Source organism: Grammomys surdaster, unplaced genomic scaffold (genome assembly GCF_004785775.1).
Source record: "Grammomys surdaster isolate TR1022 unplaced genomic scaffold, NIH_TR_1.0 125996, whole genome shotgun sequence".
Classification (NCBI taxonomy): Eukaryota; Metazoa; Chordata; class Mammalia; order Rodentia; family Muridae; genus Grammomys; species Grammomys surdaster.
Genome location: NW_021620812.1, coordinates 5571720 through 5598999, shown reverse-complemented (window position 1 = coordinate 5598999; position 27280 = coordinate 5571720).

Genomic DNA, 27280 nt, shown 5'->3' with positions numbered 1-27280 from the left:
TTACCACTTCCGAAAGAAGATTCTAAGGTTATATTTAGGAGATTGTTGTTCTGCATCCCATGGTGGCATTACTGCCTTGTGTATTGGGGACCATAACAGTCGATATCTTTGACTGAGACTTGAGAGAAATCAATCTAGTGTACTGCTCCAGGCTGGAACCCGGTGACCAATGTAAAGAAGCAGGAAACAAGAGTACTCTCTATGGAAGGGCATGATGCAGTTTTAGCTCGAGGTAATAAAAGCAATGGTGCTGGTTCATTTTGCACAAGTTTTGCCTTGTTACAGTTAATATTCTTGTGCCTAGGACATGGAATGTTCACTGTTTACACTAAATGGGACTTGCACTTTGTCTGTAACCTCAGTGTCTATGATAAGGACTTGAAAAAGGGTAGTCTACCTAGTGACAGATATATTCCGATATCAATATGTGTGTGTGTGTGTGTGTGTGTGTATGTGTGTATGTGTGTGTGTATGTGTACAAACATGTATATATAAATTTTCCCTTCAGAGTTAATTTAGTGGTTCCTGTATGCTTATGGGTGGAACAATTAATATTAAGCAGCCAATCAGGGGGTCATCCTTGGAGAAGACTAATTTTTCTTTCTTTCTCAGTTACCATTAATTGTCTGTGGCTCTTAATCTAGGGTGGGGGATTTATGAGATTTCCACTATCTATGCTGGCATGTGAACTCCTGTTGTCATTGTGTTAGTCTTGTTTAAATGACCATCTTGAGAATCCATGGTTTCAGCTATATGTGTCACATATTGAAGACACAAACTCACAGTAAAAGTCCTGGTCCTCTGGCCCTTCCCATGCAGAAGACACTACTACTGTGTCACTTTTCTATTCTAAATATTCATATTGTTTTTGATAAGTATAATGCTTACCCTTTATCAATGAATCATCTTTGTGCAATCAACAACAGGTCAAATGCAGACAATGGATTGTGGGGTGCTCGAACCCAGGTAAGACATCTACAAAATAACATCTACTCCCAAGGCTCAGTGAACATGGTCTTAGGGAAGACAGAGAGATTTTAAAGATATTCTTTAAGAGGCTACAATCAGTTTACAATGAAAATTGCTCTTGACATTGCTCAAATATAGGTTTGAAAAGAAGCACTGAAATGAATTCTGTGTCCATCCCTTCTCTACTTTGTTCAATTGGTAGGCCAGTACTGGGAAATTCAAGTGTGACAAATGTTACCATAGACACTGCTCATTGATACCATGGATGCTTTTGCCTGCATTATTCTGTATGAATTCTATGTTGCATTCTCAGATGAGAGGACCAATGGACACTATTAATTTTTAATAAACAACTGAGCCCTAAAAGATGCATTGCTAGCCTTAGTCCTCTCTCACAGCTGCTCTTCAGTTTCCTTGATTTATCCTTCATGCCTTAATCCTCAGATTCCTCTAATATCCCATTTTATTTTTCATCTCTTCTCAAATGTGTCAAGACAACCATACAGGTCTTCTGAATCATACAGTGAGATTGAAAGACAGAAAGGCAAAAAACTTTTCATGAATCGTTATTTTACAAAAAAATCACAAAGATTTCTGCATTCAGATACATTGAAGAACACTAAATAGACCCTGTGGGTTGAGCTCTACCAAAAACACACACTGACATACATAAACACACACATACATATACATGCACATGTGTGCGTACAAAGTGTGCACACATATGTATACACACTAAAATAATGATCAAAAAGAGGCCGTAATTTGAGAGACAATACAGGTGGAGATAGGAGGAGTTGGAGCAAGAAGAGAAAAAGGTAGAGATGATTGTAAATATAATATTCAGAGGTGAAATTTACAAAATAATTAAATAAAAGGTGTAGGGTTGTGGGTCCACGTCAGCTCTACCACTGGCCATGGCCCATTGGGAAGGTGGAACTAATGGAGTCTGAGTGGAGAGTTTGACTGTGCTTAGCCCACAGCCTCATCTGGAGTGCTGGGCTGTAGGGAGACACCCAGGCATTGATTGGGGGATGGGAAAACACAGTCTTAGGCATGGGAAGGTTGGAGCTGGATTGGGGGGTCCCTGAGCCTGCTGGAGCTGGATTTGGGGGTCCCTAAGCCTGAAAGGAGGGATGTTGTGGAGTTCACAGGCTCTTGGACACCTCAGGTACTACTGCTAGTCACAGAAGAACAGAGAACAGAGGTGGAGGTCCACAGGCTGTGTCTAGGTTGGAGCCTGGTGGGGGGAGTTTTGGCTGGTCCCAACTGGAAGAGTCCTTGGCTTGACTGAAACAGACTTGGTGGCAGTAGTGGCTAGTAGGACAAAGAGACCTTCTATAGGAGACTAGGCTGTGGTTCTATAGGTGAAGTCCTTCTCCATGGCTCCCCATTGTGGATCACAATGAAAAGAGATAGTCTGTTGTTCTAAGCAATTTATTGTCATAGTCGAAAATGGATGCATAAAACCATATCACACTTCTCAATGTGGGACTGAGATAAAATACCTTTTTCAGGGAGAAATTTCTAAGAAGATAAGATTATTGGAAATGACCTCTGAGCCTCTAAGTACATCATTAGCCTGGAGAATTCTGTTGTGATCCTACTTGATTGTAGTCATATCTCTTTTCCTCTTGTCTTGGTCTGAGATCTTAAGGATGCCTCATCTACATGTGGAAGGATTTGGGTCATTGCCTTTACATGAATGATGGCTACAAATCTCTCTATGGGGATTGGAGCTTCAGCTACATGACTGGGGCATGATACCAGGAGCAAGTGAAGCTCTTACCATCACTTCAGGGTCTCTTAGTCTTGAAGCCTTTAGTGTGACCTTACCAGGCTTTTCATTTTCATTTCATGGCTCTATAGAAAGGAACTTTTCAGACTAATATTTCATTTTTTTTTCCAAATTGATTCTCATATGCCACATACTGACTGTAGAGTCTTCTCCTTCCCCTTTCCCTAGTTTCTCTCTCATACCTTTCCTTTCTCAAATATCCACTGAGCCACTCACCTCATCTTTGAAGACAGCAGACCTTTCAGAGACATCAACAAAACATGGAATAAAAATCTACAATAAGATCAGGCATATACCATCATGTCAAGGCTGAATGAGGCAACTCAGTAGGAGGAAAAGTGACCTAAAGGCAGGCAAAACAGACAGAGACTGCTCTTTTTCTCACTCTTAGGAATCCTACATGAGCATCAAGCTACAAAGCCATAACACACATGTAGAGGACCTATTGCAGACCCATGCAGACTTTCTGATCTCTGTGAGCCCACTTGAGTTCTGATCAGTTGGTTCTGTTTTTATGTTCTTGTGGTACCCTTGACCTCACTGGCTACTCCAGTCCTTCTTTTCCCTCTTCTGCAGGACTCCCAAGATCCCTCTAATGTGATATTCTGTGGTATTCTGCATCTGTTACAATCAGTTGTTTAATTCAGTCTCTCTGGTGGCAGTAATGCTAGGTTCTGTTTCCAGCATATCTTGGAGGGATGACAAAGTGTAGGTCAGAAGTTTTTGTGGCTGAGTTGGTATCCAAATCATTCTAATTGAGGTCTTTCTGGTTACAGAGGAAGGTTCTTTCAGGCTTCATGATCTATGTTGCTAGGAGTCAATGCTAGTGTGACACTTGTAGATTCAATGGAGTTTCTATTGTAGTATATTTCTACATCTCTTTGGAAATGTCCCCCCTTCTTAATTTCTGTTGTCTCTTGTAGCATTTCCACTCTCCACCTGATCCCTCCTGTGGTATGTACTCATTTCTGAGTGGATATTAGCCAGAAATAGAGATTACCCTAAGATTACCACATACCCTAAGAAGTTAAACAAGAAGAAAGAACCAAGTTAGAATACTTCAATCCCACTTTGAAGGGGAACAAAATAATCATGGGAGATAGAAGGAGGGAGGAACCTGAGTGAGATAGAGGAAGGGGAGTGGAAAAGGAGGACAGGATCAGGTAGGAAGAGACAGGAGAAAATCTTTTCCTGTTCTGTAGGTTGATGTTTTGTCCTATTGACAGTATCATTTGTCTTACAGAAGCTTTTCAGTTACATGTGGTTACATTTATTAATTGTTGATTTTAGTGCCTGTGCTATTAGAATTCTATTCAGAAAATTGTCTCCTGGGTTAATGTGCTGAAAGCTATTCCTCATTTTCTCTTCTTTCTTATTCACTGTTTCTGTTTTTATGTTGAGATCTGTGATCCACTCAAACTTGATATCTTCTTCAATTTCCTTCTTCACAGACGTGAAGTTTTTATCATACAGGTGTTTCAACTGCTTTGTTAGACTTATCTCAACATATTTTATATTATTTGTGGCTATTGTGAAAGGTGCTGTTTCCCTTATTTCTCTCTCAGATTCTTTGTCATTTATACATAAGAGAACTCCTGATTTTTGTTGTTGTTGTTGTTGTTAATCTTGTATCCAGGCACTTCACTGAAGGTGTTTATCATCTGTAGGTGTTCCCTGGATAAATTTTTGCGATTGCTTATGTATAATACCATACCATCTGTGAATAGTGGTACTTTGAATTCTCCCTTTACAATGTTTGTCCTCTTCATCTCCTTCAGTTGTCTTATCTGTTCTAGCTAGACCTTCATGAATCATATGACTAGATATGAAGACAATGGACACCCTTGTCTTGTTCCTGATTTTAGAGGAATTGTTTGAATTTCGCTCCATTTAATTTGATGTTGACTGCAGACTTTCTGTAAATTCTCTTTCTTATGTTTAGATATTCCCCTTCTATCCCTAATCTCTCCAAAATTTTTTATCCTGAAGGGGTTTTGAAGTTTTTTCAAAGGCTTTTTGGCATCTTATGAAATGATCATGTTGCTTTTTGCTTTCAGTTTGTTTATGTGTTGGATTATGCTGACTGATTTTCATGAGTTGTACTATCACCGCATCTCTTGGATAACAACTACTTGCTCATGGTGGATGATTTTTTTTTATTTGTTTGTGAGTATTTTCTTGAATTTTTGAATCTGTGTTAATAGAAGAAATTGGTTTGTAATTCCCTTTTTTGTTGAATCCTCATGTAACTTGGGTTGCAGGGTTACTGTGGCCTCATAAAATGAATTGAACAATGCTCCATCTGCTTCTGTCTTGTTTAATAGTTTAAGGAGTATTGGCAGTAGCCCTTCTTTGAAAGTCAGGTAGGATTCTGTGTTAAAACCATCTGACTCTGAGCTTCTCTCTTTTTTGTTTTCTCATCTATTTTGTTAGCCTGCGTCTTTTTATTGGAGAATTGAGTTCTTGATATTGAGAGATATTAATGACCATTGATTGTTAATTCCTGTTATTCTCTCTCTCTCTCTCTCTCTCTCTCTCTCTCTCTCTCTCTCTCTCTGTGTGTGTGTGTGTGTGTGTGTGTGTGTTCCTTCTTTAGGTTAGGCTAGTGTGAGATTATTTACTTCCTGTTTTTTGTGGGGTTGGGTACTGTTAACCTTTTTGAGTTGGATTTTTCCTTCTAGTACCTTATATAGAGTGGCAATTGTGGTTAGATATTGTTTAATTTGACTTTGTCATGGAAATCTTGCTTTCTAAATCTATGGTGATTGAAAACTTTGCTGAGTATAGTAGTCTGGAGTGGCATCTGTGGTCTCTTAGCGTATACAGCATATCGATTCAAACCCTTCTGGCTTTTTAGAGTCTCCGTTGAGAAGTCAAATATAATTCTATTAGGTTTGCCTTTTTGTGTTACTAGTCATTTTCCCTCTTCATATTTTAATATTTTTCTTTGCTCTGCGTATTTAGTGTTTCAGTGATTATGTGGAGAGGAGACAGACTTTTCTGGTCAAATCTGTTTGGTGGTCAGTAAGCTTCTTGTATCTTTATAGGCATATCCTGCTTTATTAAAAAATTTTCTTCTATCATTTTCTTAAAAATATTTTCTGGGCCTTTGAGCTGGTAATCTCCTTCTTCCACTCTTATCATTCTTAGGTGTTGTCTTCACATAGCGACCTAGATTTCCTGGATGTTTTCTGTCAGGGAGTTTTTTTTTTTTTCATTTAACATTGTCTTTGATGTATCTATTTCTGCCATTGTGTCTTCACCTCTGTGATGTTCTCTTCCATTTCTTGTTTTCTGTTGGTGATGTTTCTGTTTACTTACCATGATTTTTCATTTCCACTAGTTCCTCAGTTTTTATTTCCACTTTCAGGTCTAGAACAGTTTTATATTTTTTTTCAACTAGGTGTTTTTCCTGGCTTTCTTGACATTCTTTAAGGGAGTTTTATTGCATTTCCATCAATTTCTATATAGAATTTACTCACTTCTTCTTTAAGAATTTCTATTTTCTTCATAAAGTTTGTCTTAAGGTCATTGTCCTAGCTGTTGTTTATTGGGTTCTTCATTGATGTTTAGGCATTTGTATTTGTAGTGATTATAAATCAAGTTGACAATTTCTGGGTTTGTCCTTTTTAGACTGGTGTTTTCTTCCTTAGTTTCTGTTTCCTTTCTGGTCTTCTGGCTGAAGTGACCTGTGATTGAGTAGAGGGTCTTTGCCTGCTCTTGAAGCAGAACATCTAATGGCTTGAATGGCCTCTAGTCCAACAGGGGTTGCCACGAAGTTGGGTGTTGGGATTTTAGTGATATGCATGGCCCCTGATCTGGCCAGGAGACCTTTCAGTTTCAAGATAGTAGCCTGTCTTCTGGCTAGGAAGAAGGCTTCTGCCTGGTTTTTACAGAGCTGGTTTTGTCCCTTGGATTTAACCTGCTGGGCTGGCTTCTGGTGGAATAGGAGGTTTTCACCAGATAAGTGGGCCACAACATAGTGTCAAAGAAAGGAGGGGCAGTTGGGGTAATGAAGGGCAGATAAGCGTGGGGGTGATTCGGGATGCTGGCCTCTCCTCTGGTGGAGTAGGTGGCTTCTGCAAGAAGTGTGAACAGGAATATGGCACCAAGGACAGCAAGAGTCATTGCTTTTATGTTAGGCTGGCAGGTAAAGAGAGGAGGGAGAGTCAGAGTGCTGGCCTGTCCTCTGGTGGGTTAGGAGGTGTGGGCTGGGATACGGTAACAAAAAGAGAAAGGGTGGTTGGAGTCTTCTTTTCTTTATTTTTATTTGATTTTATCACTCTTGAGGCATCTACATGAGCAGTGATGAAACTAAGCCAAAAATTAAGATAATAATTCTTCACCATTTTTTTTTTTGCTGAGTATTGAACTTAAACATATATTAAGTTAACTATCCTTCACTGGGGTACAAATCAAACACATGTCCATTATTTGAAACTACCTTTGTCTCCCAAGTTCTGGGGTGCTCACATGTGAGACTAATGGAATATGAACATCTTGTCACACATTTAGCAATTACATAAAGGGGGGAGGGTAGTTGTAAAAGTATGATGGGATAAAATCCACACATCGGAAAAAGAATGAGAAAGAAAAAGTTACTCATGGTGGCTAGCAGGATAGATGCCCAAGTTAGCCGTAGAGTAGAGCACCAAGCAGAAATCACTCAAAGTGAGAGACATCTATGGAGTCAGTGGAGAAGAATTCAGCATGCATAACTGGGGTCTTATTTCAGCATGCGGAAACAGGCATGAAGCCACAGTGTCAGAGGTAGATGAATGGAGAGTAGAATGGTGCTGGACTATAAGAACTTGAGATCAGACTCTGGGCAAGACAGTCTCTAGGGGCAACACTGAAGAGGAGAGCAGAGCCAAGGAAGCAAAATTGAGTTAATCAGTGTTCTGTGAATTGAAAACATTGTGTGTTTGTCATGTTTATTATCTACAACTATTAAAGGAAATGTGTTAGATAATTAACAAGAGCCTTCTTGTCTTCAATTCCATCACACTTGCTAAGAAAAGTATTCACAAAATAAAATTTAGTACTTTCTACTGCAAACTTTTCAAAGCATTGAAAACCATAACTATTAAATCATTTTTTTCAAAGAATAAAAAATGAGGGTTCTTGTAGTAAACATAACAGCACTAACACTAGTACCTAAACTATCATGGGAGGGAAAAGAGAAAAAGGTATCTAGAAAATTTTATCAAGTATATGAAAACATGGCATGTGTAACCAAGTCCTTGGTATTGTCTATCTACATTGCAGACCTTCTGATTCAGCTATGCCCAGTCTTAGGCATTAAAGTGTTATTCTATCTCCTTTCTCTGTAACAGTTAAGTTAGAGAAGCTTCTTTGGTCCTGACATATAAACTTTATAGGTTACTATTGATTCTTGCTTGATCTCCTCAAATCATAAAAAGTGAAATCTGTCAGGAGACATCATAGGACAAGCTAATAATTAACAGGTGATCTTCCTGAGATGTCATCGTCTTAGATTAAAAATCTACAATGAAACTCTCATAGGCAAGGCCCAGAGAATATCATTTTAGGAAAGATTCCTGCTATTAATATGCTTTTCCTGTTATTATTAAACATTTGTAACAATGAGTAGGTATTATCCTACCCTATTGAGCAGATCTCTGCACAACAAGGAAGATGTACTGTCTTGTAGTGATACTATATAGACAAATAGTTGACTTTTTAATTCTTAGTGATGGTCTTATAAGAATTTCTAAAGTTTTATCAACATTTATTAAGCTCTTTTATATTGGGACTGCTATTAGGTCCATTCTGATAGTCAAAACTACAATGAGAACAATGTCAGTCTTCCATGTGCCACCAGTTAATTGCCTCTTAGATAGTAAGCAGACATTCTACTATGCAGAGCACATTCCAAGAGCTTGTAAAATCATTAACTAAAGGCTATAAAACTAATGATTTATTATAGGTGCTAGAACAGAAGATAAAATAGTGTCAAAACTTCACTAATAACTTAGTTATGCTTTTTAACTCTCCATGAACCTGTGGAGCTGTGACAGGTGATGAATGTTTAGCCAGATAATTACTTTTAATGTATATGCATGTAAACATTCACTCTTGTAAACTTATCTGATTTATGACTTGAATTTATGTGTAAACTTGTGAAGAACCTTTTGATAAATGCTAAAATAACTTTTTATCCCTGTGACCTGAACTAGAATGTTGAAAGTTAGAGCCATGCAATTCCTGCAGAGATAGAACAAAGGCTATATGACTTAATCACCTGCTGTTAGGCTACAGGTGTTAATCACCTAAGCCAGAGGTTTTTAACCATCAGAATTAGCAAGAAAGTTTTTCAGACTTTTTAGACATTATCATCAGCATTCAGTATATTTTGAGAGCTAAAACTTCTGGAGATCACCAGTCTTTAGCCAGCTCCAGGACGGGAGTCTCTTGGCAGAAGTACTTCTACTTGATAATTTAATCCAGTCTAGAACCTTCTACCAAATGTCACCACCATTCTCTAGGGCATCTCCATACAGATGAGAGACAGACAAGAGAACCCATTTTCTTAACTATTTGAACAAATCTAATGGTGAATATGGCACCCCTACCCATTAGGGATACATGGTTAAATGAGCTCATAGAGACTCAGACAGGCCTTTGAAGTGGAGTTTTTAGTAAAAGATATCCTCACAGATGAAATTCTACTCATAACTCTATGGAAATCATGTACTTTTCCAGGCTTTATCATCTTAGCCTATACTTTCACATAGAGTCAACATTCTTAAGAGTGCCCAGATTTGAGTGGTAATATCTGCCTTTTAACATAGTGATCTCTGACAACTTCACAAAGTGTTTAACAAGGTCAGTCCAAAGCAGTTCTCACATATGGATAATACAGAGATATTTTTGCTAAAATTTTCTGAATGTTTTTCAGTTATATTTTAAAGTACTATTTCAAGCAAATACTATTTTGAAATTAATAAGCAGAGTAGAATATATAAATGTTTTAGACATGAATAATAAAGTTTTGAACAAATTCAGATATGGATTATTTGGAAAGAGTTGAGTTTGTCAATCTCTTAATATCTAAAGTACTAGTAAATATTTTTTAAAAATGTTGAAGATGGTTTATATACTCAGCAATTGAATATCTAAAATGGTGACCACAGAGGATTCTGCTGCCTGTCTGTGAAAGAACTGTGGTGCAGCCCTTTAATGTCCTTTCTAGTCTCTTAGCATCATATTTTCTTGCCCCACAAAGTATAACTTGAATGTACTAAAATGTTCAAAATCGTACAAGAAAGCAAGCAGAGATTTAGTAATAGACTTTTAAGCAGAATGATGCACATTCTTCTCAATGCTAGCACTCTGTGATATCATGAAAGATTTGCATATGAAATCTCTCTCAGGAACAGAACATAATATGATTTGAGTTCTCGGGATAACATTGTGTCCTTTGAAGATAATAAAGATACACTTTTTCAAAGAGCAGTTGTCAACTCAAGGGGACAATACAACTCTGCTATGTCAAAGTAGCACAAACAAATAGACCAGAACATGAATATAAAATTCTTAGTACAGCAGCATGTTTATTTAATAAGTTGTCTTTTACTTGACTTTTAGAATTGAAAATATTAAATATCAACATGCATAATAAAACAAATTTAATTTTTTCTTCAAACCTACCTTTTTACCCAATACCTTGTTTGTTTCTCATCTCAACTTCAGAAGTGCAGTCAACAAAACTGTCAGCTGACAACTTGCAGTGAAGACTTTATAAACAATTAAGATTCTGACCTCAGTAATAGGCCTGACAACCACGTTCTGAGATGAACCCTCATGAATCCTTAAATGCACAATTCACCAGCACAAGTTCTGAAATCTGCACAGTGATGATTTCAGCCACAGGAGGTAAAGCAAGAAGAGCCAATGTCTCCAGGCTTTCAGCAGAAGAGGCCAGGCATTCATGTCCTAATGTTGTCTCCTGAACAAAACAAACAAACAAAAAAATCATCTGCAATTGTTGAATATCCTAGGATTTGCACATTTCCTAATTCTATCCCTTTTTCAGGTATTATTACTCATTATATCAAACTGTTTACAATGGTCACTTGTTGACCTTCCTAATCCGAAGATGCTGATAAAAAAGTTATCCATTTCTTTACAATTATTGATACCATGTAGAGCTATATAATAGAGAAAATTTTAACAACCTAAAGAACCAAATACAAGTATTAGTTTTTTCTTTTATTTTTTTAGATTACAACACATCATTTCTTCCTTTACTTCCCTTCCTCCAAATCATCCCATGTGCACATCTGATTAATAGTCACTTTGTTCATTAATTGCTGTTACATATATGCACGTATGCTTGTACACATGTGTGTATTTGTGTTTGTGTATGTGTGATTTCAGGGCAGGCTATTTGGTTTGTGGTATTGCATAATCAGTTGGTGTGTCCTTCCCTGTGGGAGACTTTCTCTTGCTCTTAGTATTCCTTAGTTGCCTATAGTTCTTTCTGAAGGGTTGAAGACTCATTTTTATTTTCCCATCTGTGTAATCATATCTATTGTTGTCTTTGTTCAGTACAAGTCTATGTGATCATGTTGTTGATTCTTTATGTGTATAACTGTTACTATTTCTAGGAGACATAACCTCACAGCAAATTTCCTCATACTTTAGCTTTTACATCTTCATTCTTATCCATCAACAAAGATCTTTCTTTGCAACAGACGAACAATTGCAGAAAGATCAACCAATCAAAATGTAGAGGTGTTGAGCTCCTTTATAATATATCTACAGCACAACTAAGAGGACATTGCGGAAGAGGCAGAAGAAAGATTCTAAGTTTTAGTTTTTTACTTTAGGTAAATCCCATCAAGATTAATGAGCCTCTCCAAGTCACACCCACCCTCAGTAGTAGAGTTTTTGCTGAATTACACCCTTCAAATATTTATAAGTTCTAATTTTTGTATATCTAGCATTTTGTATATCTAGGATTTTGAATAGTTCACTTGATTTTTATCCTCACACCAGACTTGCAAAGACCCAAGTTCAAACCTGGAATCCACATAACAGTTTAGAGAGGGAACCAACTTGAGAGAGTTGTACCCTGACTTTCACACATATGCTATGGCACCAATGCATCTATACATATATAATAATTTTAATAATAATAATAATAATAGTTCTGAGCTGAATTTCAATGGCAGCAAGGGCACTGGAGGAGGTTTACTCTGAAAATGAGATAACAATATTATACAAATGTTCACTGAATAAAACCATTAATTGGTGCATAACTCTTTAAACTGACATTTAATTCTTATTAACAGGAATTATTTGACTTCTAAACTAGGTCACTGGTTCTTCAAAATAATATTTTATTTAGGTCTTAATTTTATACATTTATTTTATTTAGTTTCTCTTTTGAAAACATGAGTCAAAGTAACAGAGCCCTCTTTCTCTGGTAAAATGAAAGAGCAGTTATTATTTGTAATGTATACATTGGTAAGTATATTCTTCTCTCAAATTTGTAAACATGTTACTCATTCTGTTTTGTCTTGCTCAGTGTATTGTTTAGTTGAAAGATGTATAAATGTACATGTACATATATATGTATGTTTACACACACAAACATACACGCAGATATGAAGAACTTAACATTTCCAACATGTTCAAGTGGAAAATAGTTCTTAAATATGAAGCTCATGTGTAGTACATATGTGTCATAGATCTAATTCAAATGATGTATCAGTGATAATCAGACTCTACACTGTAGGAGAGATCTGGGCCAGTCACAGCTATCTGCTATCTGTAAACATTTATTTTCTTTTGTGTCTTTTGCTTTGAGTTATCTAGAAATCAATTTACATGTATCCAGTGATAAGCTTGACTTCTTTGTTCTCCATATAGGACTCCTGAGAAGAAAAAAATCAATAGGTATTTATCACATTCCAGATGACAGTTGGAAACAGAAGAGCAAGTGGCAGTCCATTGTTTCAGAAAAAGCAAAGCCTTTGCGTTTGTGTGCTCGCATGCTTGGCTCTCAGTCTACCTCATCAATCATTATCATGGTCTACAGTTTGTTACTATGTTATTTAATCAGGATTTTTCCTATGATGGCTCTGAATGGGAGTTAACACTCTGTGATTCCCAAGTGATACCTTTTTGTTATTGGCCACTCATTCAAAAAACTATTGCTATTTTATTTTTGGGAGGGGTGGGGTCCAGCCTATCTGCAAACACCAAATCTCTACACTGTTGCCTATGACAAGAAGTGCTTGCTGACAGGAGACTGCTATGGCTGTTCCCTGAGTGGTTCTACCTGTACCTGTCCAATACAGACACAGATACTTACAGCTTTCACAGGACTGAGACCAGAGATTCCAATGGAAGAGTTAAAGGAAGGTCTGAAGGAGCTGAAAGTTATTGCAACCCCATCTGAAGAACAATGTGAACTAACTGGACCACTCAGAGCTCCTAGGGACTAAACCACCAACTAGAGTATACAGGGAGGGAGCTAGATCTCCAGAAACACATGTAGCAGAGGATGGCTTAATTTGACATCAATGGGAGGGGAGGCAGGCTTGATGCCCCAGCAAAGGGATATACTAGAGGGGTGAGGTGTAAGTGGGTAAATGGGTGGAGGAACACCTTCATAGAGGAAAACGGGTGGGGAGAGGAGAGGGGATGGGATGGGAGGTTGGCAGAGGGGTAACAGGGAAGGGGAAAGGGGATACCATTTGAAATGTAAATGAATAAAATGATTAATAAAAAGAAAAAAATACAGGAGAAAAAAGCGAACAATAAATTGCCCAAATTTTTCCAAGTAGCATCTTCTTAAGCATACTGCTGTATCAGTTTGTTGACAATTTCAACAGTAAATATTAAATTCAAACTAAAGAAAACTAAAGCATCGATAACAGGTTTTAGTTAACTTTTAGTTAATCTTAATCAGAGACATTAGGAGGAGAATCTTGATATCTGAAATTGAACAGATGATGTCTTTCACTGAAAGAAAAGACAACTTACACATTTTTTTTTAGAAAAGTTTTATTAGTACTCAAAATGCTCTTTTAGATAAAACCCATATGGTAATAACTAATGTGTTAAATTGTGTAAATATGCATTTGTAAACAAAGGAATTTTGTAGTTGGTGTGACTCTTCATATAAAAAATTAATTTTAAATACCAGGAGTTCCAAGTTCCAGAAGCTTAATTATTTGAAGTTAATAAAGTAGAAGTGAAGCACATCAAAATTCAGTCCGAATGAGAGATAAAAGGTTAGAATACTTTGTAAAAATCAATATATGAAGATACAAAAGCAAGTAGAGTCTACTACTGTTGACACATCCTGAAAGCAATATTTCAAGCATCTCAGCCAGATGTTGCCAAATCCCTTCAGAGGGCAGAATTGTCTAGACTTCTAGAAAATCTTCACATTCCAGAAAAGAGATTTACCACATTAGGATTTTTTCCTATCCATGCATTATATTTTTGATTGGGTAGTGTAAAAGCTACTATCATAAGTCATCTTTCAACATGTTATACACGTGCCTGCACATAGTATATGAGTACTACACATAATTTCTCATAGCCAAATTTGTAAACGTACATCTATAGTGATAAGCATATGTTTTTGTAGATGAAGACACTGAATCATTGATTAATCGAGTTTATATAAGTAGTAAATCCAGGTTTCCATCCTAGAGAGAGATACTCTGTAGGCTGAACACTTTCTACAGTATAATCGCATGTTGAATTTGACATAAAACAGGCCATCATGTATGGAGTGTAATATATAAATACAAGTGATCCAATTGCAGGTAGCATTGAATCTGAGTGTGCACGGCTACAACTCGAACAATAATAGATATCTTTGTTTTTTGTTTGTATTTAAATGCTACTAAGAAAGAAACCCCTAGTAGTGGTATAGCTAGGTCTTGAGATGGACCTATTTCCAATTTTCTGAGAAACTGCCAAATTGATTTCCAAAGTGGTTGTACAAGTTTGCACTCCCCCAAGAAATGCAGGAGTGTTTCTCTTGCTCCACATCCTCACCAACATGTGCTATCTCTTGAGTTTTGGATCTTAGCCATTCTGATGAGAATAAGATGAAACCTCAAAGATGTTTTGATTTGCATTTCCTTATGACTACAGACTTTGAACACCTCTTTAAGTAATTCTTAGCCATTCAAGATTCTTTTGTTGAAAACTGAGAACCCCAATGGAGCAATAGGAACTCCAACCCACCCACAAAACTTTCCACTAAAAATGTATCCTGTCTAGAAGAAACACAAGAGACTGGGGTGGAACTGACTGAGATTGAGACTGAGACTGAGACTGGCATTGAGACCGAGGGAAGAGATGAGCAACAGCGAGCCCAACTTGAGAACCATCCTGTGGACAGGCAACAATCCCTGACACTCTGATACTCTAATAATGATACTCTGCTATGCTTGCAGACAGGAGTCTAGCAGAGCTGTCCCCTGAGAGGCTCCACCCAGCAGCTAAACAGTTGCAGACACCCACAGGCAAACAGTTGATGGAGGTTGGGAATTCATATGGAAGAGTGGGAGGAAGGGTTACAGACCTAAAGGAGATAGAAACTCCATAGGAAGCAAAACAGACCCCTAGGAGGCTCTCAAATACTGAACCACCAACCAAGGAACATATACAGCTGTATTTAGGCCTCCCCATACATACGTAGCAGATGTGCAGCTTGGTTTTCATGTCAGTCCTGAACAACTGGAGAAGAGTAAGTGTAGGGTGAGCTATCCAAAAGGCTGTTGCCTGTATATGGGATATGTTCTTCTAGCTGGGCTGACTTGTCTGGCCTCAATGGGAAAGGATGTGCCTAGCCTCTCAGAAACTTGATGTGCCAGGTTAGGGGCAAAACCAGGGGGCTTCAACGCACTCAGGAGTGGAGGGGTGGGAGGATTATGGTGGAAGAGGGTGTCTGAGAAGGCGTAGTGAGCAGGATGTAAAGTGAATAATGATAAATAAATAAATAAATAAATAAATAAATAAATAAATAAAATGTAATCTAAGGTATTTATCATGAGTGATTTTATAATGTCTTGAGCATACAAAATGCAAAACATGCCCTCATTTAAAGGGATTGATGTAGTTTTTTTTTTTAAAAAGAAAGCAACAAAGAAACAAACAAAAAACAAGTTAAAACCAAGTAACGTTTTGAGAAAACACAATATAAATTACATACCAAGTCACAATATTATTTATTGCAAGAAGGAGGTCTATCTTTAGAAACCTATAAAGTCTTCCTAGTAGACAATTAGCAATGATTAAACTTTTCACTGGGTTTAAATGATGGGCACAAGAAAAGAGCTAGTGGTAAATGGAAAGGAAATGGGAAGCTTTGATGGCTCTGGTCTGGGCATTTGTTCATAAGCACTCAAGGTTGTTGGTCTTCCCACCCTTTGGCTTCAAGGGTCTTCACATAGCTTTACAATTTGCCATCACTGATAGCATTTTCCCTTTTCAAGTTGTATTACTTGAAATCTTCTGAGTTTCCACCCCTCATAGGATAAATGCTAAACATTTTTGTGTACACCTGCACACACAAGCACAAGGATACACACATAACACATACATTAAGCAAAATTAAGTAAACAAATTAATGTCTTGGGATGTTTGTACTTGGCTCGATCTTTTGTCGACAGTCAACTGATCACATTCAGTGTGTTGGCTTTGTTCTCTCCTTATACAAATGTGCTTGTGAAATATTCAGGTTAAAAGCTCAGCTTTCTGTCAGGTTTCTGTTCTGCTGCATTATACACGGTGTGATGCCATAAACATTCTAGAATATGGCTTTGGATGAGCACTGGGATGAATTGCTGAAACAAATCACCAGGTCGTAGAGACTTCACATACCTGTTTGTACTAGAAACTTAGTTTTCCACTAATGAATTAGAAAAGAGTCAGTTGTTCCAGTATGCTAGATACTTCTGCTCACATCTCATCCTCTGAAGCATTGGGCACATGGTTTTATGTGGACAATGTGTCATGTGTACCCACCCCTTGCTTACACAGACAAAAAAATCTAGCCATGTATATTTGTCAACCTTAAAGATGACATCACAATCTTTAAGGGAGAAAAGATTTTCTTAATAATTACTAAATTCTTTCTTCCATATAAGCTAGTACAGTAACAGGTAAAAGTGGATGTTAAACAATCAACTGATGAATTAGATGCTTAACTGGAATGAGTGATGCAGGGGCATTGCCTGATTGGGAACTTGAACATATGCTGTTCTCATCAGTACCACATCTTTCTTTTCCTAAGTCTGTGGGATAAGAGATCATTTCTAGAATAGTGAATTTCCAACCTGTTTGATCTCTGAGATAACTGATATCCATCCCTTGACTCCTCCTGTCTTAATAGTTTCTTCTCATGACACTCAAAGCACAATTAAAAGTTCAATTGTTTCATGTTATTTTCTCCTCACTGTCTCCAGTAACTCCTCATTATAGATGTGTAGAAAGCAGTCTGAGTCAGGAAAGGTTGCTGTAACAAATCACACAGGTTGTATTTTTTTTTTTTTGGTAACTATGTTTCTTATAGTGTTGAAGCCAGCAAGTCCAGTGTCAGAGTGACAACTAACTCTTTCTGGCTTATAGGTGACTTTATTCATGCTGTGTCTATACACTCTTACAAAACAAACCTGCCCTTTAATTCTTTTCTTCTCAGAATATTGACACCATTTTACAATATGTAGTTTGACATAACTATTTGCCAATGCATGCATGGTCCTACCAACAAATAGCACGAAATAACACATAGATGGGTTTTGTACCAATTTTTAGGACAAAAACTTTCAGCTAATAAGAAGACAGTCACAAGATGCAACCTGTTGTGTACTTCTGAGCTATTCTTTCTTCATCACACGTTGCTCATCTTTGTTCAGCTTATCAGGGTCCTTATTTACTTAAACGTGGTCTGCTTTCCCATTTTGCATATTTGGCAAAAGTCTATGCTGCACCAGGAAATGTGTTCATGTAAATATTCTCATTCACTTCCTTCCCTTCCAAAGTTATCTCCTGATTTCTATACTAACTTATCTCTTCATGAGCTTCCAAGAACATGAAGCTATTTGTGTCAGTTTGGTTTATCTTTTGTGCAAACTAAATAATAGCTTGTTCAGTGTGCAGTATGTGTTTGTTTTTCTCATGCACCCCAGCACCTCCAGGCTAGAATATTTAATTGTTTGGTAAGTCTTTGTTACAGGAGATAATGAATATTTATTATTACATATATTATAACATCAACATTTTATTGTGCTATAGTTGTCTCACATATTTGCAAAATAATATTAATTCAATGCCATAGAAAGCGAAATCAAGAATTTAAGAACATTGCTCATGGCTACACTAAAAATTAATACTAGCCATGCTAATTAGGAAGTTTGGGCTTCACACCAGGGTCTTTTCCTTTCAAAAGCTCAACTATTTTCCTTCGTATCATGCTGAGATATGAATGGAATGAAAATAATTTAACAATTTTCTAAAAATTTTACAATCAAAATTGATGTTAGCTTATGGTCTGCATTTGTCTTTGAAATAAAGAAGCAATCCTCAGGCTAAAACTGTTTAAAGCCACACAATGCATTAGAGTATGTTTAGTTTGTATAATTCAAGGCTAAAAACTTTGCAACTCAGTCTGATTCTGTGCCACATTGAGGTACAAATACCCTACCAACAGGAAAGCATTACAATCTGAGTTGCAGGTGGCCTCAACTTTGACATTTGATGTGTAGTGCAGAAGGCTTAACTCTCAAAGATTCATGTTCTGAAGCTTGTTTGTTGTTCATTCCATAGGCCTCTATTCTGAATGTATCAACCGATCTTTATAGTGTTAAAATTCACTTGAAATATTTCCAAAGTGAAGATGAGACTTCAGGACTAGAACTTGGAATTAAGTTGCTCTAACATTTACCACATGCTGACTAGGCTGTTGTTGCCTCTGTGAATCTCATAAATTCTACTCTTTCTCTCCCTTACTCCCCTAAAAAAACTAATAAATCCTAACTTAGTGCTGGACTCAGTTTCTAGGTTATTCATTTTTTGTTAATTGTTTGAATAATGATTTAAAAGAAAAAAATGGGGATATATCTCTGGAGATAAAACATTTACCTTACAATCATGAGGACCTGAGACTAGATCTCCAGATTCTGGTTAAGTCCAGATAAAGAGGAAGAATCCCCAGAGTTTCTGTGCCAGCTAGCCTAGCCCATGTAGTAGTAAACAACCTCATAACCTGTCTTAAAGTTGAAGAGAAGGACCAGGACCTGAGGTTGCCCTGTGACCTTCACATTCACATACCTGTGTACACATGCACACACACACACACACACACACACACACACACACACACACACACACCCCATATATTAAAAACAGGATGCTTTATCTCTCTTTAGATTATAATGTACTTAATTAATGACCTGTAGAGCTCTGCCTTTGACTTAATATATGAACATTATGGATTGCTGATGATCCAGTACATTTGTTTTTCTAAGTACATAATAATAGCAAATATGTCTCCATTTCAAAATTGAAAAGAGTAGTTAACTAATATCAGTCAAGCTCTTAGGTGCAAGGTGCTCTTATGTAACTAATATGGGTCAACCATTGGTAAGATGGTCTTAGTTAACTAATATCTGTCAAGAATTGTTAAGATACTCTTAGAATTATATGGTGATAGAAGGTAATAAAGTTCAATTTCTCACTGCAATGACAGAACACTTGACAAGACAACTTCAGAAAGGGGAATTTTATTTGAGCTGATGTGCTGGGGCTATATTCCAAGATGGTCAGGAAGTCCTGGTCCCAGGAGAAGAAACAGGTGGTTCCATATGTATGCAGTGAGGAGGCAACTGAAGTGTGAATGTTGGTGCTTACTGACTTTCTTCTTATTTTGTACAGGACCCAAGATTATAACCTGTGTCTATCCCATAGCCAGAGTGAACTTTCCCTAATAAGTAAAACCTTCCTGGAAACATCATTATAGATATATCAGATCTGTCCAGAGCTTTGTTTCCATGACAAATCCTAAACTCAGTGAACTTGAGAGTTAAGGTTGACAATTACAAGAGGAAAGAACTTGAGTGATCCTTGCAAAATTCAAACCAAATCCCCATTTCCATTTGTGTTCACATGGAAACTAAAAACAAAAACCAAAAACAGTGAATTAATGGAGCTTCCTAGGAAATGTAAAAGATGGCACAGACTACTCTACATATCCCAACTTAGAGGTCTAACTTTATGTAAAATTTTAATAGCTATCAATAAATTCAGATAATTAACATCAATCTGGAGGAATATTCCAATATCGAAGTTCAAGTTTACAGTTCAGTTTGGCAATAAAGAAATACAAAGCTTTATTTTGAATTCTGTCATTAAAACTGTATTTCCTCAAGGTGTTTTTGTATCTTTCCACTTAATTTGACTTCTTTTTACTGAGATTAGCTTCTTGATTGATTTGACAACCTCCAGGGAGGTGCTGAGTATTGGACAAGCACAATGAATGACTCAATCACGGCTCTGTTTAATTCATCTTCATTTTGACATTTATCCTTGTCTGAATCTTTTTCTTTCAGTTTGAGCTTCAATTGATGATTTTTGCTTTTGATTTTCTGTGTCTCCATATTCATCTTTTACTAATCACAAAACACATTCAGAAAGGTTACTGTGAGCAGAGGTTGTTTCTAGTAAGTCAGCCTCTGATTCTCTCCCTCTCCCTCCCCCTCCCCCTCCCCCTTCCCCTCTCCCTCCCCCTCCCCCTCCCCCCTCTCCCTCTCCTTCCCCCTCGCATAATATATATATATATATATATATATATATATATATATATATAATGTGAATTTATTTTCACGGCTAGAAGTTAATGTTTGGAAATTTTCACAGTCCTAATAATTACAAGGTGCATGATTAAAGATTAAAGACTTTTTTCAAAACAGTTATTAATTTTTATTTTATATATGTGAGTGGTTTGATTACACATAGCTACATATTACATGTGGATACCTGGTTCATACAGATGCAAGAAGAAAGCATCACATCACCTAAAACTGGAGTAAAATATAATTGTGATCCATCATGTAGGTGCTGGGAACAGACTTCAAGTCCTCTAGTGTGATGTGCTCTCAGTCACTGATCTGTCCCTAATATCCCAATTGAATAGTTTAAAATAGATAATTCTCTGTATTTTGAGTTGAGAAATTAATTAGTGGTGAAATATCAAGGATTAGAAGATGAACCATAAAAATAGAATAATTTACAGACAGCCAAGGGTGATTTTCTGTAAAATAACTTGCAATGCTATCCATTAATCTGTCTTTTATCCATGTATCCAACCACCTATTCATTTACACAAAAGTGATTTATTAAAGACAAGCAAACCAGGAATGGTGGTTTAAAGTCCCAGAATCATGAGTTGGAGGTCAACATAATCTTTATAGTGGAAGTTCTATCAGTCAACCAAGCCGTTCCCTCAAAATAACTCAGTGGATTAAAGAATAAAGGCTATATTTTAATGTTCTAAAAAGAGCTCTTCATAGAAGTCAATGTATTACGGAAGTTCAGCTGTCTATTGTGTGCATGTGTGTGTATATATATTTAGGTTCTGCAGCTGGCAAATAAGACCACTAAAGAAGCCCAGAACCCTGCTAAGAGTGTGCTGTAAGCATGCTAATTCTACCTGGCTAATTTAAGGTTATTTAGCAATTGAGTTAATGATTATACAGGATTTATATCCTAAAGTCTATTTTCTTTAATGAAAGGCAGACTTGCCATTCAATGAACTTGGAAAACCTCAAGAAACACTGGATTATAAATTGTTATCTTTTTTTCTTAATGCCAGTATAAAGCACCATGATTATCTATGAAGATTAATAACATATGTGACTCTAGCTTCAGACCAAATTCTAGTAATGCATGTAAAGTATTATTGAATAGAGTGTCATAGAAGCAATTTCAGAAGCTTGAGAGGTCAAAGCTCTCAACAGAAGGAAGCCAACTTCTAGTACCGAGTTTCAAATACACTTTTCTCTTTATTCTGTTCTACTTTTAATTTGCAATTAATTTGATGGGGGTAAGATTGTATTGTGGCATTTATTCAATAAAAATTGATTGAGCATCTACCATTACAGAAACCCCATCTTAATCAGTAGGGCTATAACAAGAAAAGACAGACTGCAGCCTAAATTCCTAGTCCTACAAGGGGATCTGAGAAGAAATAAATGAGCTCAGTATGAACTAAATAATTTAAAAAATCATACATCTGAACTAAGACATATTTATAGCTAAGAAAACATTTGAGGTGTTATGTAGAGCCTGCAGTCAGGAAAGTCACATAATAAACACAAAAATGTTTCCATTTGAACACATGTAATGTTCTAATCACATGAAGAAACAAACAATCATGAACATGGACCACAGAGCTTCCCTTAAAATGGCAGTAAAAATATTGGAAACTATTATAAAAATATTCATGATTTTCTAAGGAATTGGTGAGCATAATACGCTGACTGGATAGTGCTAACCTTAGTCATCCATTTTCTTCACAACTAGAGGTGATATAATGTGGGAAGGATAAAACTCTGGGCTCTTCATGGAGAGCTAAGAAGTAGCTGCATGATTCCTAAAGCCATGATGTGCCAGAAAGAGCACCATGCCATGCTCTACCAAGGAGCTGACTAGCATTGAAAGCCATGGTACAATTCAAGATACATGTAGAGGAAGTGGTAAAAGCAGTCACTGAATTATGGACACCGCATGAGCCACCAGCTACAGTGTAGAGTGGGCTGGACCATGACACATAAGATCTCTGCAACAGGATAATCAAGTTTTAATTGACTAGGTAGGAAAAGAAAACTAAGCACCTAAAGTGTGATAGTGATATAACATGTAGTTAACAGTGATAAGTTATTGAATGAAATCAAACATAAGTTGAAGGCAGTGTTTTCAGGTTTCAATGAAAGTATCTGCACATTCATAATTTTTCAAATTATTATTAAATATGAGTCTGGGAAAGATGAATAAATTTAAGGGTAAATATATTAGGATTTGCAGAGTAAAATAAGTTATAGATGAAAAGGAAGTGCTGTCACATAGTATTTTTTCTTAGGAATTTTCAGAGACAAACTATTCTTTACATACAAACACATCCATGTAGTTCGTATTAGACTGAAGTGTTTCTAGTTCATAGAAACTAATAAAGACCAAAATTATTATGAGGAAATTAAAATTTTCCATGTGGGTAAACAGTGAGACCATTGTGGGTTCGGCTAATATTTCTCTCATAATTAAATTCACATATCATGTTGGTAAAATCACTTTAGTATATCTCCGATTTTTTGGCCCTTACAGTAGATGGATGTTTGATGTTTGGGTTTTTTTTTCTCCTTAAAATGGGCTCAAAAGGTAGAAACTCCCATTAGTAGGAAAACTTTCTTTCAATGATTTTAGAGATGAGTCACTTTGCCTTTCTGCACAAGATTCTAATCAGGAAGGAGAAGGACTTAGTTTGGCTCAGAGTTTCAGAGGACTCATATCATGTTTCTCTGGATTCATTGCTTTGGGTTGAAGTGAGACAGTGTTATGATTTAACAATATTGGAGAGTAGGCTGTTCTCCTGGTATCCATCCTGATGATGTATAAAACCTCTTACCAAGGTCATCAATCTAAGAATGCACCAGTCAACACACATTGTTTTGGCCAGAGCTGTCAGATATAGTTGGCGGTATCAGAAGATAGAGAATTTAAATCTAGCATCATGACTGATAGAATTTCCAGCAGATTAGGAACACTGGCATAAGTACACCTGTATTCAAACGTGAGTACAAATAAATAAACATATTGGAAGTAATGAATACGGTCTAAACAATTGTTAGCTAGATTTTTAGTCCCTTTAAAATGTCCCTGAAACAGATGTTGTATATTTACTAATAAAGTTAACACACAAATTGACCTAAAAGAATCCAGATATCAGACACTGATAATAATCATAGACAGGAGTCTTTGTGCTTCACACGTTGGGCTTTATATTTAGCATATGCTGTCACAGGCAATATGTACATAAAAATAGGTCCCAAAATTAGTGTTAAATTGAGTGAAGAAATTGAAACTTTAGAAATTAGATAACTTGGCTGATAATACTTTTGGAGTTGATGTCTGAGGTTCTAAATTATGGTTCTACAATCTGCAAGTCTCATACTTCAGATTTTATATTTACTTCAGTGTGTTAAAAATGGCATTTTTGTAAGGTTTGAATAGAGATGAAGCCTTACTATGATTTGCCCTCATTACTGAATTTTTTCATGGCTATTACATTTTAGTTAATCATATTTTATCCAATTATATCTGACAAAGTTTTGCAAGCACTGAGTATCAGTACTCATCTCCCTTTAAGTATCAATAGATGTCTGAACAATGAAGGCATCCCTCTCCAGCTCACCTTCCTCTTGTTTTTGAATATTCATCCAGGATAGAGAGGCAAGAAATTTAAATTAATTAATTTGGATTTTTTTATGTTTTCCAGTATCTCATTCATCTTCTGTCACAGTTGGAAGTCTGGTGCCCGTCCTAGACATGACTCCTTTGCATATTACAGGACTTTAATGACCTAGTATATTTAATCTATCTGATACAGTATATTTCTTCTCATTTTTCTCATTTAATATATTTCACCTAAATTTTAGCTCATCTGAGTAAAACAGTTACTTGCTTGCAAGATCCATGCATAGATACTAATAAAATAAGGCAAATGAGAATATGAAAAGAAATAAAGCCAGCTCATTTGCAATGCCAAATAAATAGCTTGTTGTTTTATTACATAATATGGAAGTGGAACTGGTTTGACTGAATAACTCATCTCAAAAGTAGAATTCAACTTGTTTATAGAACACACATGGAAGAATAGTTAGTTAAAAGATAAAAGGTTAATGGAACCTAAGTGCCAAGAAAATCGAACATTATTCTCCTTAAGAAAGAAGAAAATACATTTTTATACAATTCTTCCACATTTTCAACTGATGAACTGTGGAAATTAGGCAAGAAACTCTAGAATTCAGGAAATTAAAAATACAATTAGGAGTGTATATTATCATGCTGCAGAATGGCAATACATTTGCCACCAGAGAATCATTTGGTCTTCCAGGTCTTGACTCATCCATATACCAACAAACTGGTAGAGAGGTAAAACCTGAGACTGAAGGGAAAGACTCCTGAAATCTTTGCAGTATTTTACATGTATTCTCATACATGCACACACATATGCACAGACACATATACTTGCATGTGTGTACTCACATACAAACACTATCCTACAGGTGTAATATTACACTCCGAAGAAGGCTTTGCTTGAGTGAACTTTAGCATCTTGTGGATTTTGCCTCAGATAAAAGTCATTGAGGTGGAAAAAAATAAAACCAAAACAAAAGTTTTTAGTGTTTCTACCCATAGCATCAGCAGTAGTGCAAGGGAAGCCAAAGCCCACCAGAGAATTCTAATGTCCAAGGTTTATTGATGTAACACCAAAGAGTAAACTGAATTGCAGAGCGGTACAACGAGGTAAGAGTCATAGATGTAAGAGCTCTAGGCAATGATACCAAGGTGCATTCCCAGAGAGCAGGAGAAGGAAGAGTCTGCAAGATGCTAAAAAGCCAAGAGTTCCCAAACCATAAAATCTTCCAATGAAGGCTCCTGAAATTTTAAGCTATGATCAACAAGACTCTGACTTCAACATGCACATTAGTAAGTTACAGCTTTGAAAGCTTGTAGCTGAAAGTCATTGGTTCTCATGACATTGGACTAAGATGCTTTGCGCATGGAAAACCAAACTGTGAACTGCTGGAACTCACAGCCACCAACACAAAGGGAGCTTTTCTAGTTTATTTCTTAGTTACTGTGATAAAACCCTTCTCACCAATAGAAGTCAGCCTGGAGAGAAAAGGGTTATTTTGATGAGACTTCCATGTGACACTCAAAAACTTAGGGAAGTCAGGGCAGGAATTCAACAGGAACTGATACAGAAACTTGGAGGAATGTTTCTTTCCAGCTCACTTGCTGACTGCTTGCTTACTCTCTGCTTTGTTTTCTAGCTATTTTATACAACCTGGGTCCACATGCTTGAAGAATTGCTTTGATTACATATTAAGTTTCATTTGTTTGCTTGAATATTTTACTTTTCTATCTAAAGGATAAATTGCTTTACTTGAGATGAAACCCTGAAAATATATGTTACCAAACTAGTACTTAATAGAGGTTAATAAATAGTGAAGGAAATACTCCTCTTCAAAATTATTCTCATCATACAGGCTTATCTGCCAATATTATTATCAAAGAAGAGCTGAGACTGTTTAATTTTTTTGTTTTCAAGGTATATTCACTCAGTACTGTGAATTGCTTCCACTGTCATGAGACACTTAAGAAATGCAAACATACTGACTTCTTGGATTGATACTAATTTCAGTGATGTGAGTTGGCCTCCATATTAAACATAGGGACAACTTATTGTTGCTCTATAATATAATGGAAGGAGAAATTTTGAATTTGAATTTACATCCTCTTTTTATGAGCATAGCTTTAGAAACATAATCGTTCAATCATTGAGACCTATTTTCCCTACATGTATGAAATAAGTATATAACAAAAATTTTAAATAATAGTGTAAAAACTAAAGCAGGAATAGCTTGCAAAAGAAGCTAGCTTCAGAAATAGAAAGGTTCAACTGTAATAGAGAATAATAGGTTCAAATTCTTCAGATAAATGTAGGAGCAGAGCCCCTATGTATCTTTCTTCATCTGCTTCCATTAAGGTGTGCCTGGTACAGTTTAGTAGAAATAAAACCAAATGCAAAGGTCACAGAAAGAGCATTTTACAATCGGGCATTGAAGTCAGAAAGAAGTCTTCAGTAAACAGAAGCACAAGATTGTTGAAGGAGCGCCTTGCTCTGTGGCTAAGATGGAAAATGCACACAATGAGTTGAGAACCTTTCAGAACGGTAGAACGAGTCTGTACAAAGATAACAAATGCAACACTGTTGTAAGAGGTATGAATAATATTTTGAGATAAAAGCATTAACAGGCCTTCTGCCCCTGCCTGGTCCTCTGGGCTGGAGCAGACACAGAGTCGGTCTGCTCCTGTCCTGTTGAGAAACTGAATCCTGAGTCATCCAGGAGCCACTGCACTCAGAGCAGCTGGTAAGAACTCCATCTCACTCCCTAAACCCCAGAGATAGATCGGGGAGCCAGGGACATCCAGGGCACAGCAGCTACCCAAACCCCACCCCTCCGGAATTCCACTTCCCTTCTGCGCTTGCCTGGTCCTCTGGGCTGGAGCAGACACAGAGTCGGTCTGCTCCCGTCCTGTTGAGAAACTGAATCCTGAGTCATCCAGGAGCCACTGCACTCAGAGCAGCTGGTAAGAACTCCATCTCACTCCCTAAACCCCAGAGATAGATCGGGGAGCCAGGGACATCCAGGGCACAGCAGCTACCCAAACCCC